The sequence below is a fragment of the Pogona vitticeps genome, chromosome 3, assembly GCF_051106095.1.
Source record: "Pogona vitticeps strain Pit_001003342236 chromosome 3, PviZW2.1, whole genome shotgun sequence".
NCBI classification, from domain to species: domain Eukaryota; kingdom Metazoa; phylum Chordata; class Lepidosauria; order Squamata; family Agamidae; genus Pogona; species Pogona vitticeps.
The window spans coordinates 62,731,528-62,748,719 of NC_135785.1; the positions used below are offsets into that span (position 1 = coordinate 62,731,528).

Below are 17,192 nucleotides of genomic sequence, written 5' to 3' on the forward strand. Positions count from 1 at the left end.
ATCTACAAGCACCAGCAGAACTTCAACAAAAAAGAGGAAAGTTTGAAACTCAACAAAATTTGGCTTCCCGCTCTCAAAAATACAGTGTGTAAAAGTTCGATGAACTCTCCCCAGCCATAAGGACCGGGGATCACTACACACAAAAGACCAGCTAATGACACCCATCAACCACAGTGACAGATAATCTCACCTCCTTATCACAACAATACACCCATCTACAGAAAAAGACAAAAGCCCATATCACAGCCATAAATACTCCACTCCCAAGCCAATTACACCAGAGCACAGAGTGCTGTCCTCTGAAGATGCCAGCCACAGAGACTAGCGAAACGTTAGGAAGAACAACCTTCAGAACACAGCCAAAGAGCCCGAAAAACCCACAACAACCATTAGATCCCGGCCGTGAAAGCCTTCGCGAATACAGTAAGGGTATACAGTGATGCCTCATATAACGAGTGCCCCGTTTAACAATGAATTCGCATAGCAATGGCATTTTTGCCATCGCTTTTGCGATCGCATACCGATGTTGCCTATGGGGAAAAATCGCGTTGCGATGTTTTCCCCATAGGCACCATTTTCCCGCAGCTGAGTGGGAAAATGCCTGCGGTGGCCTCGTAAGGACCCTTCCCCGCGGCCGGCTTCCCTGGCCATGGTCGGACTCTCAGGAGTCCAACCGTGCCTGGGGTAGCCGGCCGCGGGTTGGATCCAAGCTGCGGGGGGAGGGGGGAGGGTGGTAGGATCCGGATGCCTTTTGGCAAACCATGGGTAACCGGCGGCGGGTGGTATCCAAGCCCGGGATGCCTGAAAGGCATCCGGACCCCCACCCTCCCCCCGCGCCTTGGATCCGAGCCGCGGCTACCCCAGCCATGGCCGGAATCTAGGGAGTCCAGCCATGGGTGAGGTAGCCGCCGTGGGTCAGATCCAAGCCGCGGGGGGAGGGTGGGGGATCCGGATGCCCGGATCCAACCCGCAGCAGCAACTCCCAGCCATGGCCGATCTCCCCCCCCCATCGGGCACAGCGGGAGAAGCTGCCCGGTGGGGAGGGGAAATTGGATCAGCTTCTGCCTTTCTTCGGAGTAGCCCAGCTGCTCCCAAATGGCTGCCCCGGCTGTGCTTGCAGCAGTGGAGGAGGTGCCCAGTGGAGGAGAAAGGCCAGATCGGCTCCTGCCTTCTCCTTCACCGGGCACCTCCTCCACTGCTGCAAGCACAGTCGGGGCAGCCCTTTGGGAGCAGCCGGGCTGCTCCGAAGAAAGGCAGAAGCCGATCCAATCTCCCCCCCCACCATCGGGAGCAGCGGGAGAAGCCGCCCGGTGGGGGGGGGGAGATCGGATCGGCTTCTGCCTTTCTTCGGAGCAGCCCGGCTGCTCCCAAAGGGCTGCCCCGACTGTGCTTGCAGCAGTGGAGGAGGTGCCCAGTGGAGGAGAGAGGCCAGATCAGCTCCTGCCTTCTACTCCACCGGGCACCTCCTCTGCTGCTGCAAGCACCATCGGGACAGCCCTTTGGGAGAAGCCGGGTGGTGGGGGATCAGGCAGGAGCCGATCCCGTCTCTCCCCGCCAGCTTCTCCCAAAGCACTGCGCCCGATGGTGGGGGAGAAAACCGGATAATCCATTCCTATTAGAACGGATTATCCGGTTTTCAATGCATCTCTATGGGAAAACGCGTTTCACTTAGCAATGTTTTCCCATAGCGATGTTTTTTTTTGGAACCAATTAACCTCACTATGCGAGGCACCACTGTACTTTGTTTTTCACACATAGTTTTTCCATGTTGACTATTTTTGTAAAATAAATAATGACATGGTGTACAGTGGGGTCTTGACTTGAGAACTTAATCCGTATTGGAAGGCGGTTCTCAAGTCAAAAAGTTCTCAGGTCAAATCTGCATTTCCCATAGGAATGCATTGAAAACCATTTGATCCGTATCTGCTCTTTTCCGTCCATAGAAACTATTGGGAAGCTGCTATTCTGCCTTCGACCACTAGAGGGGGATATTTTGTTTCTGTTTTTCTTAGGTCAAGAAAGGTTCAGGGAAGGCAGGGAAAATACAGTCCAGGCAGTACAGTACCAGGCAGTCTGAAGACTGTCTCCCAATCCACTCTCTAAACGCTGGGAGGAGTGAGGAAGCAGACAGGCACCCTTTGCACTTTCCCTGCCTCCCACGTGGTTTTTTTTCAGTTCTTAACTCAAATCTAAGTATGTAAGTCAAGTCAATATTTTCCTATGAGAGCGGTTCTTAAGTCAAAATGTTCTTAACTCGGGCCGTTCTTAAGTCAAGACCCCACTGTAATATGTCATGTGTTGTTGTCTGAAGTTTTTTTACCTAATTTTTCAGACCTGCTAAGGACCATGATTTTTATTTTGTCCTGCTATATAAGGCCATATAATTAAAAAAGAGTGTACTTTCTATTTCACATGACTATACATCCTTTACCTTTGCAGACAATGACCCAAATCCTATTGGCATACAGTTATTGAATGGAATGATGTCCTGATCCAGCACCAGTAATAATTTAAATGAATTGAAAGCTTCATATTCCCCCATTTTAGGTTCTGAGGCTCCAGCAGTGGTGAGCTGACAGTGACATTTGAATATTAAAGTCATCCTCTCTCCATCCCAAGGCTCCCAAAGGCTTCCTTGTGGCAAAAGAGAGCTCTAGGAAACTTACAAACTGAAACAGGGAAAAAGGAAGCTTTCAATCCAATTCAGTTAAACATTATCAGCCTCAGAAGATGACATCATTGGGCTCCACAGTGTAACTGTATGGCAACAGGATTTTGTTTGTTGGCTTTGATTCTTTGACATTCTTCTTGTATGGCTGGGAAGTCAAAATTAATTTAGGGCATGAACCAGACAGGCATTTGTCCTGTTGTTTTTCCCATATTCCTCACTGATCATTTCAATATTCTGTCTGATGATCAGACAATGTTCTTGTCTGATCATCCTGAATAGATCCGATCTTTTCACCTGAGTATTCAGTTCATTTTGTGTTCCTTTTGTTGTTTTGTTTCCTCTATATTGTATGAACTTTTTTTGGTCCTCTTGGAACATGGCTTGGGAGTGTCTTGAGAACATAGATCAAAAGGAGTAGTGCGTCTTGAGACATAGAGCAGGATGTATACTGTGGCGTCTAGAGAATATAAATATAGATCAAGACATATACAATGAGGCATGGTGTGGAAGTGAACTTTTTCTTCCCACTGATTTGCAATGCCATTATAATTACAATAATTTTTCTACAATAATTCTAATGCTAGATCAGTTGATAGGAACTAAACATTTTGTGTTATACTGTTAAACTATTTCAACACTATATTGGTCATTATAAATTAAGAAAGGACTTTGAATCAACAGCTATATTCAATAGAAGGATAGGAAACATCGCAATGCGATCGCTTTTGCGATCGCAAAAAATGAATCGCTATGCGGATTCATCGTTAAACGGGGCGCTCGTTATGCGAGGCACCACTGTACAGCAAAAAAAACATTTGGAAATCATGTGGGGGAAACACTGCAGTTTTAAGTGAAATAATTGCTCTGTTCATAACTATGACGAGTTTTGCATGACATTGCTATACTGCTAAACAATGTTAAGACTTTGTTGTTAAATCAACAGGTAGTATGCATCAACATGGACCTTCACCCTGCCTGGTCTTTACTCAGAAATGATTTGAATCTTTAGGTTTCATTCCCAGTTATGTGAAACTCAAAATGAAATTAGTATCCCATTTCTTGTCCTCTTCTTAATTATTTTTTGCGTTCCATTCCTCCGTTTTCATATTTGCATTCAAAGGAAGAAGAAAAAAAACAACATGAATGATTGTCCTGTATTGTTTGGGATTTTGCCTTGTAATTTAAAAGATCCATGTTCTAACCCCAGTAAGCGATGAAAGCCTTCAGTAGATCTTACACAACAGTAAATCTTGACTTTCTCTTATCCTGGTCTACTTCATGGGGTCATTATAAAGATACATTAGGGGGTAGAATACAGTGATGTATAACACTTTTGGCTTACTGGAGGAAAGGCAGGATATAATTGAACATAAATTTACACTTTGGTTTGATATGGTTTTGAAAGCAAAACATTGACATAATTGAGATTTCCCCTTGTAAGCAGAACAGCATCCAGGCCTCTGTCAGTGGGCCATCTCACCTCCCCATGGGACCTGTTGAGTATAAAACCTCCAGCTGCCCTGTTGACTAGGGTGAGATCATAATGTCAGAGAAGGAGACTGAGAAAACAGAAAGATTTGGAAATTCAAAAAGCCCAGCAACAGGAGAATTACCTCTGGAAGAAGAGGACAAATCAGGACGAAAGAGAATAAGTGGTAAGTGGACAGCCTGGTTCTGAGGGGAGGGTCCAACCAACCTGGACACCTATGGTGGCAATATTTATATTTGTCTCCCCTTGGAGACAAATATGAATATTCCGTCTCTAGTGTAAACTGCTGCCAGGCTGAGGTGAAGAAGTAAAAGGCTGAAGAATTACTGGAGGACTGGGGGTATGTATAAAAGGAGGATCCTTGGATTGGGGAGCTACAGTAGTCTCTTTGTGGGTCCCCAGGACAGAAGCTGAATGCCTTTGCAACACCATGGCTTCTCCCAAACCCTTCCTTTTGGGAGGAAAGAGAGAGAAGGGAGAGATGGAGACAACTACTGGAAAAGGAGAGATTAAGAATATGTGGTAAGACAAATCCAACCTGGCCAAACACACAGGAGAAGGCTCACCAGACCCCTCATAATTTTGAGAGGGAAAGGGACAAGGGAGAAAGGTGTCATGGCTGCCATCATTGTCATCATATAAGCCATCCTTGCTGGGGTCACACCACACCAGCATAGCCACTGGTGTCTGGGCAAAGAGCACATTGACAAACTGGTAGCAGAGGTCAGGATACAGTTGTCTAGAATCAGTCTTTAATAAGAGATGGAAAGTTCATGAAAATGATTACAAGTTTTTTAAATTAGCCCAGTTATTGACCATTTTTTTTTAAAAAAAATTAATCCCATTGACTTTGATTAAAAATATGTGTGGTCTCATGGAGCAAAATATGGATGAGGGACTTCTAAGCAGGACCTGGCATAATGGGAGGGGGTGGCACCCCTAATGTCTTGTTATTGTCATTTCTAGGCAAAGAATGAAAAGTTACTGTAATACTGAATGGGATATGGGTACAAAAGACGATAAAGGACTACCTTAGCTGTCTGTAAGAGCATGGGATCATTTATCATCTGTTTATCTGCTTCTTCTCTTAATGAGCCACAAAATAACAGAGGAACTTTGAGTTTCAATTAATCCTGAGACTAACATTGGCTCTTCTCCCCTTTTGAACAGTAGACAAACATACACAGCATAATTTTTGCCTTAGTATTGAATGTTGTTTCTTTTAGGATATGAGGAAGGGCTGCTGATAGAGGAGCACATACCCAATCCTCTTTGTGTGTGCAGTGCTAGTTTAATGTTTTGTTTTTTAAAATCAAACCAAGGTTATTTAGTGAATAAGAGATGGCTGAAATGTAACTAGTGACCTTGATTTGACATTCCTTGATGAAAACTTGAGTCATAGGTTGCTTTCTCCTCTCACCCATTGCAGTTCCCTTATTCCTTTAAAATAATATAATAACCTTAGGACTGAAGAGCTGGACAGGAAGGTTTGCTAGTTTGCTTCTTTTTCCAGTGACCAAATGAAGTAATTGCCAACACAAACCTGCCCATCCCCAGAGCATTCCCACCCACACATTTTTGGGTCCCTGTCAAGGGCTACTATTTTTTAGGTGCAAGTAAAAGTATTGTATTTTGGTTGGTTTCCAGAATATGTAATCAGTTAGAATCAACTCAAAGCGAAGCTTTCTGCCTTAAATTTCCCTTCCACTTTTAATTTCTGTAGAGGGCAGAGGAGGCCTATTAGGACAGTGCTAAAGCAGTATATCTGGGACTTTGCAGCTTGTTCATGACTTCACAGGCTGGCTCTTCTCCCAGAGCGGAATTGAACTTTAAACCTCTGACTCTGTAGCCAGGTACACCACTGACTTATCCAGCTACATTACTGTGGTGTTTGTCCCTAGTTACCCCTGGTTATCTTCCAACCACTGAGCACATGAAGGCAAACCAAACTCCTCTTCATACACTACCACCAGTTGATAACTAAATCAACATACTTTTCTAAAGAAAGATGAAGGTCCATTCAAATTCAAATATCACTCTCTCACTCCACTCTGATCTCTCTCTCTGACTCTGTGTCACGTTCCCGGGGGTTACAATAGCCGAAGTCCGATAAACCAGTCCAGGGTCAGAGATATGAAGAATGCAAAGCCAAAGTCCAGAAACCAACTTACAGAATGAAGTCCAATGTCAAAGTCCAGGGCCAAAGTCCAGAGTCCAGTACCAACGCAGTCCAGGGTCAAGGAACAAGATGCAAGAAACGTGGATGCAAGCCAAGGTTTTGACTCTTTGCTTCCACGAAGTTTCTGGCTTCACTGGAAGCTTGTTTTATAATGAAACAGCTCCTTGAGCTGCTGGAAAGCTTTCTATTCTGCTAGTACACAGGACTAGATGAACGTAGGTCTCTGTGGAAAGCCTTTGAGCGATCCTCTGATCTTCTTGTCCTAAGTCTTTCCCGAAGCCTGCCCCAAAGCCTGTCTGCTGTGGAGGGAGAATCTGGAGGCGGTTCAGGTGTTTCTGATCTCTCCACATTCTCTTCAGCCACAGTTAACCCTTCTGGGTCCAGGTCTTCGGAAGCACTCATGACACTCTGCTCTGAGTCGCTTCACTCTCAGGCTCCACCTTTTTTTAACCTCTCTCTCAACTCCGCCCCTCAACAACATTAGCCTACAACATGAATAATGCATGACTATTTAACATAATAAGGGTGAACACCACAATTACTTTAAACAACCTTATTTAGACCACTTCAGCCTGCTTTAATTGAGCGGTGTTGCCAAGCTCTTAGTTTGTGCTGTCCCCAAATTTGGAAGGAAATATAACTTTATGCCATTGAATGAGAGGAGAGAGGCAAAGAAGGGAGCATATGAGCCCAAGGCTCATCAAGAGCTAAAGATATAGCTGTAGACGATGGCTTGATGTCACATTTGGACCATTCCCCAAAGTGGCTGGTTCTTTATCTCTGCATTGATTTGGGACTTGGGCAAACTATTTTTGGGCACACTTTTCATTGCCATTCAAATGGTCCATTCTGGCTGTTTCTCACAAAACTATAGTCCAAAAAGGAGCTTATCAGAGCTCTGTGCTGACTAATTTAGAGGAGACATGAGATCATATTACTTCTTGACTGCTTGACATTGAAATAATTCAAAGCACAATTTCTCAGAGGCAGACATAAACTAACCATTGGTAAAAAGGACTCTCAAATCTGTCTGCAGCATTTCTGACTGCCCTATTCCAAGACTTTGCCCTATTTCCCTTATCTGTCATTGGGGATGCCAAGTCAGCAGTGCCCCATTCCCTCAGTGCTAAAACCTGAACCAAGGGAGGGGAGGTCCTTGAGATGTTATGAAGAGGTCTTTTATGCTGTCATCAAGTCAGAGCAGGCCAGAGTTGGGAGGCAAGCAAGCACAGAACACATTTGAGCACTTTTGCACTGAAACAGTGTGTGTTGGCGCTAAATGGAAACGGATGGAGATGAGTGCCCAGGATTTAAAGCTACCTCACGGACACAAATCAAACCTTCTTCTTTTCCAGCTCTGCCCACTCTTAAGATTTGTCTTCTCACTGAAGACCCTATGGGAATCACTGCAATCCTCTGAGATTTCAGGCAACACCCTGAGATATGGCAAGCCTCGTTGTTCCCCATAACACTGCCACTGCAAACCACATGTAATTTGGTTTGCTCAATGGCTTTCTTGTTTTATAGGCATGTAAAGAAACTGGTTTTATCTGACATTAAAAATATGACTTTTGCCTCCTGCGATTGGTTTTGTGACATCAAACAGTCTCTCCAGTACCTTTTTTTTTAAAAAAAGAAAAAAACTCTTGAAAATATGAAGTAAAATTGGAAAAAGAAATCCTATCTCAGGTAGCCTGCTTTTCAATGCAGCTTTTAAAAAAATATCACCTGGGATTCAGGTAACTAACAACTGTGATAACAAGATTTTTATTTTTAATCTCAAGGCCCAACATTATTCATACTTCCGCCCTCCCCCCTTAGCCTGAGAAAATATCTTTAGATAGCCCAGGTAAAGGAAAGTCAGAAACAAAGCAACATCACAAAGCCATTGCTTTATGCAAGACACTTTCAGCTGCTCTACACAGCTCTCATTGTCTTTGAACCCTGTGTAATGAGAGAACTGTCTTGGACTCCAGAGACTACTCTGAGTTATGTTTTTACTTCAGCATTCGGAAGTGAACGTTGAGTTTCTCAGCTTACGAAATGTGTTTGGCAATTTTTCTGCAACTCTTATGTTTTTCCCTTAGTTTTCCTCAAATGGTCTAGGAAATGACTGGAGCAACTGACACCTAATAGGATTTTCAAGGTATATGAAATGTTTTAAGAGTATTTTTCCTAATGCCACCATCCAGTGACTTTGCATGGATGAGCAGTGATTTGAACCCAGGTCTCCTGAGTCCTATGTTATTTACTCTGTCCACTACACCACACTGGGAGCGCCACTAAATTTTATTAAACTATATTTAAAAAGTCAGTTCCACCCTACTAAGTGTCCCTAGTCTCCACTTAGTGTCCTTTTTTAAAAGTTTCAACTTGGTGCTGGAAGAGAATTTCACTAAGGCGCTTAAGAGAACTAAATAAACAAAAAAAGAAAAGTGGAAGCTGCCACTTAGCATCTTGTTAGCATTTTATGGTAGCTTCTGCTATTGGAGTTCTGTGTAAATTGAGCTTTCTATTGGCTCCTGCAAATTGGTGTTTGGGCAGTTACTACAGTTCACTTAGGGAAACCCTATTTCATAAGTGTGAATACACAGTAGATCAAACCATATTTCTCCCTCTGTGTCCCCCTAAGAAAACTAAATCTGCCAAAGTAATATCACTGGTATAAACCAGCATTCCTCTTGGATCTATAAGGCCTTTTTGTCTATGAACTTCTTCTATGAGAATGTTGTACATTTATCTTCTGGGTTAAACCCACAGTGGGATCTAATTTCAAGCCTACGAAGGTTGATTTACCCTCTTTTTCAGGCTATGTACTCATTTGAACTAAAATTATCCCACTGCCAGTCTCCTTGATAGCAATTACATCTAAAGAGAGCAAGAGAGTGAACTGTTCTACTTCATGTATTGGTAATGGATTTTCCTTCTTTATTTTTCCTTAGGGATAAAGTTGCATGGGAAAATTAGGCACATTAAGCCTGAGAAAATAGTGAACAAAAATACATATTTTATATTTTAACAAGAACTCTCCTGCTACCAATTAGAGGCATTCTTTAATTCAGGTACTTTAACATTGTACAGCAGTATTATACGATGGTCTACAAAATCATTTTTTAAAAAAATACTTTTTAAGGTCATTCTAAATATGCATAAGAACAGTATATTTTAATTTTCAATAAAACCAGCAGACTCTAGTTTGCAGATTTTAGCATAACCAGCAGGAAAACTGTTTGATGTTTTAATTATGTCTCAGAAAAATGCTGAATGTGTTATAAAAGAAAACTGTAAGGGGGGCATATCACTGCTTGCAGGGGAAGATGTTTAGTACATAACATTAAATATGTAAAATAGAATAATAGTAATGATGATAATAAAGAACACAACAAGTCAAATAATTCTCTTATGCTAAGTAGGCCAAAGATGTAAATTCATACATGTTGATTCTAAGTCATCTATGAAGGAACATGGAAAATAACTTTTAAGCAGACATAAAGCTTGGAGGAATGGGAAATAGCTTTTTAAAATAGCTAATGTCTTTAAAATTATAGTTAAGATTAGCCAGAACACTGTAACTGTTCCCAACAAAGTATCTCACTGGATTTCAGAGTTCCTGATTAATGCGCTGACCTACTGGACTCTGATGCAATAAGTTCAAAACCCAGCTGGGTATTCTCACTCCCGATGAGGCTTTGGGGACTTCGCTAGGCCCAATCCCGATGGCATGAGGGTCATTTTCCTCAGTGAGACTGGAGAGAAGTTGTCCCTAAGGGAAACAAAGAATGAGAACTTGAGTCGTTTTGAATGACCTGAACCAGATGTATAGTGCTTCAGTAATTTGAGCATGAATAATAGTAGAGAATGAGGGGAGGGTGGAAGAGATGATTTTTTTTCTGTCAGCACATAACATAGGAAAATGAAAGAAAATTTATGAAAAGCAATCACCAGACAAAAGTTTTGGGCTTGTTTTAGAAGGAAAAGAAACTCGCCAGAAGATATTATGGCGAGCTATGTTTGGAGTTCCTTCACCCCACACAGAGACTGTGGCTATGAAATCTATGGCTTTTCTTGTGGGATTATTCTTGATTAATTTTACCTTTCTAGGTGTTGGAGAGAAGATTGCTTCTTTCGATAGAGGCAGGCTCTGGATTAAAAGACAATGGAGGGAAGGAACAGGAATTCTTAGATTAATATAAATAGTGAGGCAGCATTCACGTGCCCCAGGGAACAGGGAAAAACATGAAGACCTACAAATAAGAAAGGAAAGGAAAAGGGAAAAAGGAGTCTGGAAGTGGTGCTTTGTTGGTTGCTGACATTCTTCACATAAGAACTGGAGGATCCTTAGATTTGTGTGGGAAGTTCCACCATGGCAAGCAACCAAGATGGAGTTCCACTACAAACGAAGCCCTGATGATGTGACCTTCATTGGGAGATGAAAATTTGCTCAGGTAGCTTCAGATAAGTAGGTGGCCCCAGCCTCTTTCCACTCTTAATTTTCTGTCTTGTCATCTTCACAATGTATGTATGTATTTATTTATTTATTTATTATTTATTTATTTATTTAGAAGAAAGAAAGAAAGAAAGAAAGAAAGAAAGAAAGAAAGAAAGAAAGAAAGAAAGAAAGAGTAACACTAAAGTTCTATGAGGCTATTTGCTTAATATTGATGAATCTTGCAAACACAATTTCACAAAATGAGTCTCTTCTTAGTTGCATTTCCATAATAGACAACTTGAGCAATTATAACAACAATAAAATGTTCAGGGCAATCAGCTGGGAGGTGAGCACATGCTCTGAGGCAGTGCCTCAGCTTCCCTGGAAGGAACCTAGTTCCTGCCTCAGAGCATAGCACCTGTAGAGGCGGTGGTACAACAGCGGCAGCACGACAGGAGCAGGTAACACTCCAGTCATGAACTATAAACCAAATCACAAAATGGTTCAGTATTCCAGTTGTTTCATGGTGGGTGTGGTTAACCACAAACTATCATGAACCACAATTTTTCAGGTTCGTGCCCATCTCTAGTAATTTTCAACATTCCAACATAGCTACAGCTGTTCCAGTGCGCTGGCTTAGCTGACCCTTAGCCATCTTGGTTACTTAGGACTGCAGTCTTCATGCCTTAGAGGTAAGGATCAGTACCTTGAATAGGCAGCCATCCAGTGTGCTTCCTTCTGAATTGGCATAATGTTAATTTTTCTCACTGCACTGGTTACAAGTTGAGTTCTGCATTTTGGGAAGCATCTTACTCACCTTCAAGCACAGCCACGTGTATGATGAATGTTGATGACCCAATCAGGATTTATCAGAGCATCCCCTGTGATAACAGTATTGCTGGCCTGGAAAAATAATAGCTGACAAACCTGCCCACGTTGTTAAAAGTTGCTCTTAACTATTGAGACCTTTTGGACCTTAAATGAGAAATTAAATCCCAACTTTGTTCCCCAAGGGGAATGCATATTCTTTCAGGAGGAATATGATCCTATACAGAACAAGAGGCATACCTAAGAGCCATCTACTTACCAGGCCCAAGCATGCAGTTTCAATGTATTGGCCTTCATCCATCTACTCCTGAATGCAGATGTTGGTTCAGTATTTGTACAGCTTCATCTGACTTAGATGAAACAGAGAATCATAGCTGAGTGTCCTCAGTATATCAGTGACTCCACTCTCCAAATCCCTTGTTGACTTCATTTAACAGTCAAACTAGTATTTAATTGATTATTATAATTTTGTAGTTTTATTACCAGGAAGGAATGTTTGTGGAATTTTTTGCCTTGGGTGCCAAAATAACTTGAGTAGCCTTGACTATTGTGCACATTGACTTTTATTGGGGGGGGGGAAGCATCTTTGTTGCTCTTCCTCAGACAGCAAAATGCTTTACCTTCCCATCCCGGAATAATGAGGCAAGACACAGATTATGGGTAAAGTGTGGTCCAATTATGCTGGACCACACTTTATTAATAAACAATAAATGTCACTCTCCCCCAAATTAAAGAGGACGCCTGCCATAGTGCGGAATGATTTGCAACTGGGGTCTCCTGGGACCCCATCAAATGAACACGGGTGAGTCCCATGCCCCAAGTTCTCACAGTCCTGAAAACTGTAGGCCCTCAGCAAGCACTAAACTGACCACCCCCAGACCTTGAGCCCCCATCTCATTGGAGACCGTTGGTTCCCCCACGCATTGTACTCTCACGATTCGCAGCGCTGGGAGGTTGGACGAGCTATTAGCATTCACTGTGTTCACTAGGGGACTCACCAAACCATCTTCATTCCACCCTACCCCCCATAGCACTGGGACTAGCCTTTAAGTCCTATGCCTGCCAACACAGCTTAAACCTCCAAAAGCAGGTCCCTCTTTAAATCTGCAAGGAACAGCTCTAATCCCATATTGGACAAGTGTACTCCATCCATCCTGAACAGCTCCGGGCAATCAACCCTGATATCAGGATGACCAATAACCGTTCCCAAACCACCACAGACTGCACAGCAAACTTCTCTATTTACTCTTTGCCATGCCGTATTAATACACTGAGGGGAACATTCTGCTCTCCATGTCATCCGAGGAATCATTGTGGACCACACAATATGCATGGAAGGATGCTCAAATTTCATAGACTGGAGGTCTTGTATTATATCGATTATTAACAATTTGCCACTATGTATTACCAAGTCATTACCACCTAATGGGCTTACAAAGGTATGTTGCATGGGGTGTGCACAACTGTGCCAAAAACCAGCTGGAGATGATGGTAGAAATGCCACGTAGCATCTAAGCAGCCCAAAGGCTGCACACTGACTTAGTCACACTTTTAATTACGTAAATGGTTGTCAAATGCAGCCCAGGGATATTTTGAAAAAATGCAAGGCGGGAGTTTAACTCTGTTCTCTTCCTGCTGCCACACTGCTGGCCAAAATCCCTTTGGAGCTGAATTAATAATAATGGAAGCTTCCATTTGGAGGGATGAATTTTGTTAAGACTATGGAAGGGAAAGCACATTCCCTTTCTCATCCCCTCGCTCCATAGTCAGGACATTGCTGGGGCTGCTATTTACAGAATAAAAAGAATGTGCTCATTAATCTCGCCCATGCAATTTACATCACTTTCAGGCTTTGGCCCCTCTCTCTCCTTTTTCATTTTCTTTTTGACAATATTGGCAAGCAACAAAATGCCATAATTGTGTTCCTCATCCATCAGCCAGCTCTATTGAGATGGTGAACATTCTTTTGTTTTTAAAGCAGCAGTTCTATCTGTCTGAGAGCTTGTAAGAAGGGGGGAAATACTTTAGAACCTTTGCTTTTTGTACACATATAAAGAAACTGGGAAAGAACTGACTCCACACTCTTGGGGAATTGGTGACTGTAAGACTAGAGACTTGATGTGATCTTTTTCTGTGTGTCTGCTGAAGGCAGTGATGGGAGCTTGTCTTGGCTTCGCAGGCCTGGTTGGTTACCCTAGAGAAATTATAATCAAAACCCCTTTGCTAGCTAGATTCATGTTTGGTGGCAGGTAGGAGGCATCAGGAACAAGACATTGGCAACACTCAGATGAAGTTGTTTTGATTCTGCTTTTGCTTATAGATGTTGCTTCTGGTTATAGCTCCCACTTTAATGGGACAAAGGGTAAGAAAAGTGCAAAGCCATTTCTTCATCACACAGTCCCTGTGAACTCTGGGAAAACATGTAGTCTTCCTTCTCTAGATTCCAAAACTATGCTTGAGATCTAAGCTATTTCCTGTGTTAATGTGTATGCATGTTGTGAAACATCTGCTATTTCAGATGGGCCTATTCTGTAGGAAATGCAAGATTGGCTAGCTAGGGGAAAATAAAACTTAACAGTCCCTTAGCTTTGTGTTTCTCTTTAACCAAAGTCATCCATTAGAGCACAGTGTACTTCCGAACAGTGGAGGTAAATTTCATGTGGCTGCTTCTATACCAAAATGGGGGGCAGAGTTATCAATTATATTTTTACAGAGACTAAAAATAATTGGGCAAGGTGGCCATATTCTCCCTTGAATATTACAGGACTTTGGAACTGGCATGACAAGGATTGTCCCAAGACAAATAACTTTTACTGCCAACAATGTAATGCTATCTATTCCTCTTTCAGCATACAGAGTTTGAGTGGACTGGCAGCTGCATTTTATTTGGTACTAGGCAATGGAAAGCATTCTTAATAATATAAATCCTTCATTCCAGCAAAGAAAGCTGTTTGGAATTCAGAGCTCCACCCTCTAACTAAGGTTAACATGTGGGCAGACAGTGCAGTATCTGCCGTGTGAAGCAATCACTTCAATCTGCTTTGGGCATGTTGTAACACACAAGCTCAACAGTTCATTCGAGGTTGCCTATGTTCTTGTGAGCTCCTTGAATCACCATTATTTAGGGTACTCAGACATTTTGCCCGTTTCTCACAACTAAAACTGCATTTAGCCAATGTGGATGAAAGTAACTTGAAGTCACCCATTTTTACAAAACTTTCTTTTATGCATCACTGATTTAATTACTTAATCTCAAATCATCCCGAAAACTGTTCTACTATTTTGAAAATGATTAAATGCAGTGAAGGCATATTGTAATTAATTTTAGATTAGGGCTGTGCAAGACCATCCTTTCTGAATCCAGGACCTGATTCAGCCATTTGGATTTGGCCTTGATTTTGCTTGTGCTGATTTGGACCTGATTTGACCCATTCTGAAATCAAATCTGAAGTGGTAATGAGATCCATATTTATACTGAGAAATAAAAATAATCCAAACTTTTTGAATTGATTTGGTTTGTTTGGTTTTACCCATCCATGGGTGCTCTATCCCCTATACTTGAAAACTTAAAGGAAGAAACAAACTTGATCAACTATTGGCCAAATAAATGGGCAACACAGACAACTTGATCGAGAAATTCTTTTTAAATTTTGTTCATCAGATGTAGACATATTAATCTGAATGTAAGGTGTGTTTTCTGGTAGAAAATCAGACCTACTGATGGAAATGTAAGGCTTTTATTTTTGTCATTACTTTAATCCTGACTACTGGGTGCTTTGTTTCCTGTGTTGTTCAGTGTACAAATCCATTAACCTGGCTTCTTCTTGCTAAAGCCAAGATGTTACTTACAATCTATCACTTAAGCTATTCATGTAGCATTTTATCCTTTCTTTCCCAAGACAATTGTGACTTCAGTCAAAAACCTCTTGACAAAAGGAAATGGGAGCCAGAGTATGAAATGGCAAAATGCCGTAGAGTGCTTTCCGTACACCTGCAAAATATGATGATATGCCATTACTTTCAAAATTATTATGCTGAAGATTTGGCTTATGTCTTTTCTTTTCTTTTTTTCTTTTCTTATTTTCTTTTCTTTCTCTTTTTTTTAGCTGCCATCTACTTCTCATTTAACCTTGAGGCTCACTTGATTCTCCCTCCTCCACTTTCCTCCTGACCTCATCACAGCAGCTATTTCCTTTGTTGGTTGCATTTTGTATAATTATGTTGGCACTAGAGTCATTTTAAGAACATTTGCTTTACCTGGTCTGAAACTTCCTTCTGCATGCTTCTCACATAGATATTAAAAGGGTCACATGTACAATTTTCTCTGTATTGTTAAGTTCTCAGAAGTAGTTTAAGGCAGTTTGTTGTGTGTTACTGGAGCAACAAATAATGATCAGAGAATGGAGGTAACTTATAGTTCCCTTGTTCTTCTGTTGCTGGAGTTCACTACCCCCTTTGGGACAGAGTTTAGTGTTGTTTGGAGATTACTTGGTTCATGGCAATAGCACATTTCTTTTACTTATTGTTGCCTTTCATACATGAGGCATTCTTATGAGCAAATAATAGAATCTGACATTTTCAGTTTGGCTGAATCATGCGGTTACCTGAGCCTGGTCTGGCCATAAAAGTTCTTAGTAATTTTTTGGCTGCATATTGCATACATTCTGGGCTTCTGTTTTTGCAAAACTCCTGACAACTATGACTCCCAATGAACAGGACTTTTCCAATTATGAACATATAGAAGTCAGCTAGTTATTCATTACTATTTCAGCCATGACCAGGGCTTGAAAATTTTTTAAATGAATGTCTCATCAGTCAGTCAAAAGTTTCAACAGTCAGCATGAATCGTAGCCTTGAAATTTATGTTTAAACTTAAATTTAAACTTGGCACTTTTTACATAACAATGTATACAAATCCAAAATAAATATACACTCAGATTTGGGTTATTTTATTACCTGCGTGTCTTTCTTTTGAACGTCTCCAGCAAAAATAAAACTGAAAGCAAAAGTGACCGGCCTCTTAAGGACCCAGGTCATTTGGTTGAACTTTGGAGCAGGGAATCTCCATGTTCTCCAGCATGGGACTGCTCTAATTCTTCTGCAGAGCTATATATCTATGTGCTGCTCGAACTCTCTTCTCACAAGAAGAGGGATGTTTTTCCTTTTGCAATGGGAAGGGGGAGGGGAGGACTGCAGGATCAGAGAGGGGGGGGACTGAGGGTAAGGAGGGACAGAGGGAGCTGTGGGTCATCAAGCAGCATTTTTTCACTCATCACAGACAAGTGGATTTTTCAAGCCCTGGCCATGACACCCTAGGATTTGCTTTCAATCAGGAAGGAGATATATAATGGGCAGAACCCTACTTTTGATTTACATTTGCATAAGGGAAGTCCAATAAATCTTAGTGGCAAATTGCCAGTCATCAAGGAAGTACTAGTTGCATTTAAGGGTACATACCCGATCAAGTAATTGGGCACCTGGCTAGGAATGCAATTAATGAGTGTTAAATGAGTGGCAATTTGCCTGTAAAACAGAAGAAGAAGAAGAAGAAGAAGAAGAAGAAGAAGAAGAAGAAGAAGAAGAAGAAGAAGAAGAA

At 41.7% G+C, this 17,192-nt stretch overlaps 1 long non-coding RNA gene across 2 annotated transcripts; it reads right to left on the minus strand.

Annotated features, from left to right (window-relative positions):
* Positions 1-9,870: 9,870 nt before the first annotated feature.
* On the minus strand, positions 9,871-16,665 carry LOC140705968 (uncharacterized). Of its 2 annotated transcripts, none has more exons than XR_013543157.1 (3): positions 16,553-16,665; positions 11,856-11,946; positions 9,871-10,102 (listed from the first exon to the last, which is right to left on the minus strand). It is a non-coding gene; the product is annotated as an uncharacterized LOC140705968 (long non-coding RNA). The 2 variants fall into 2 exon arrangements; XR_013543158.1 differs by lacking the exon at positions 16,553-16,665 and adding an exon at positions 15,446-16,457.
* Positions 16,666-17,192: the final 527 nt, after the last annotated feature.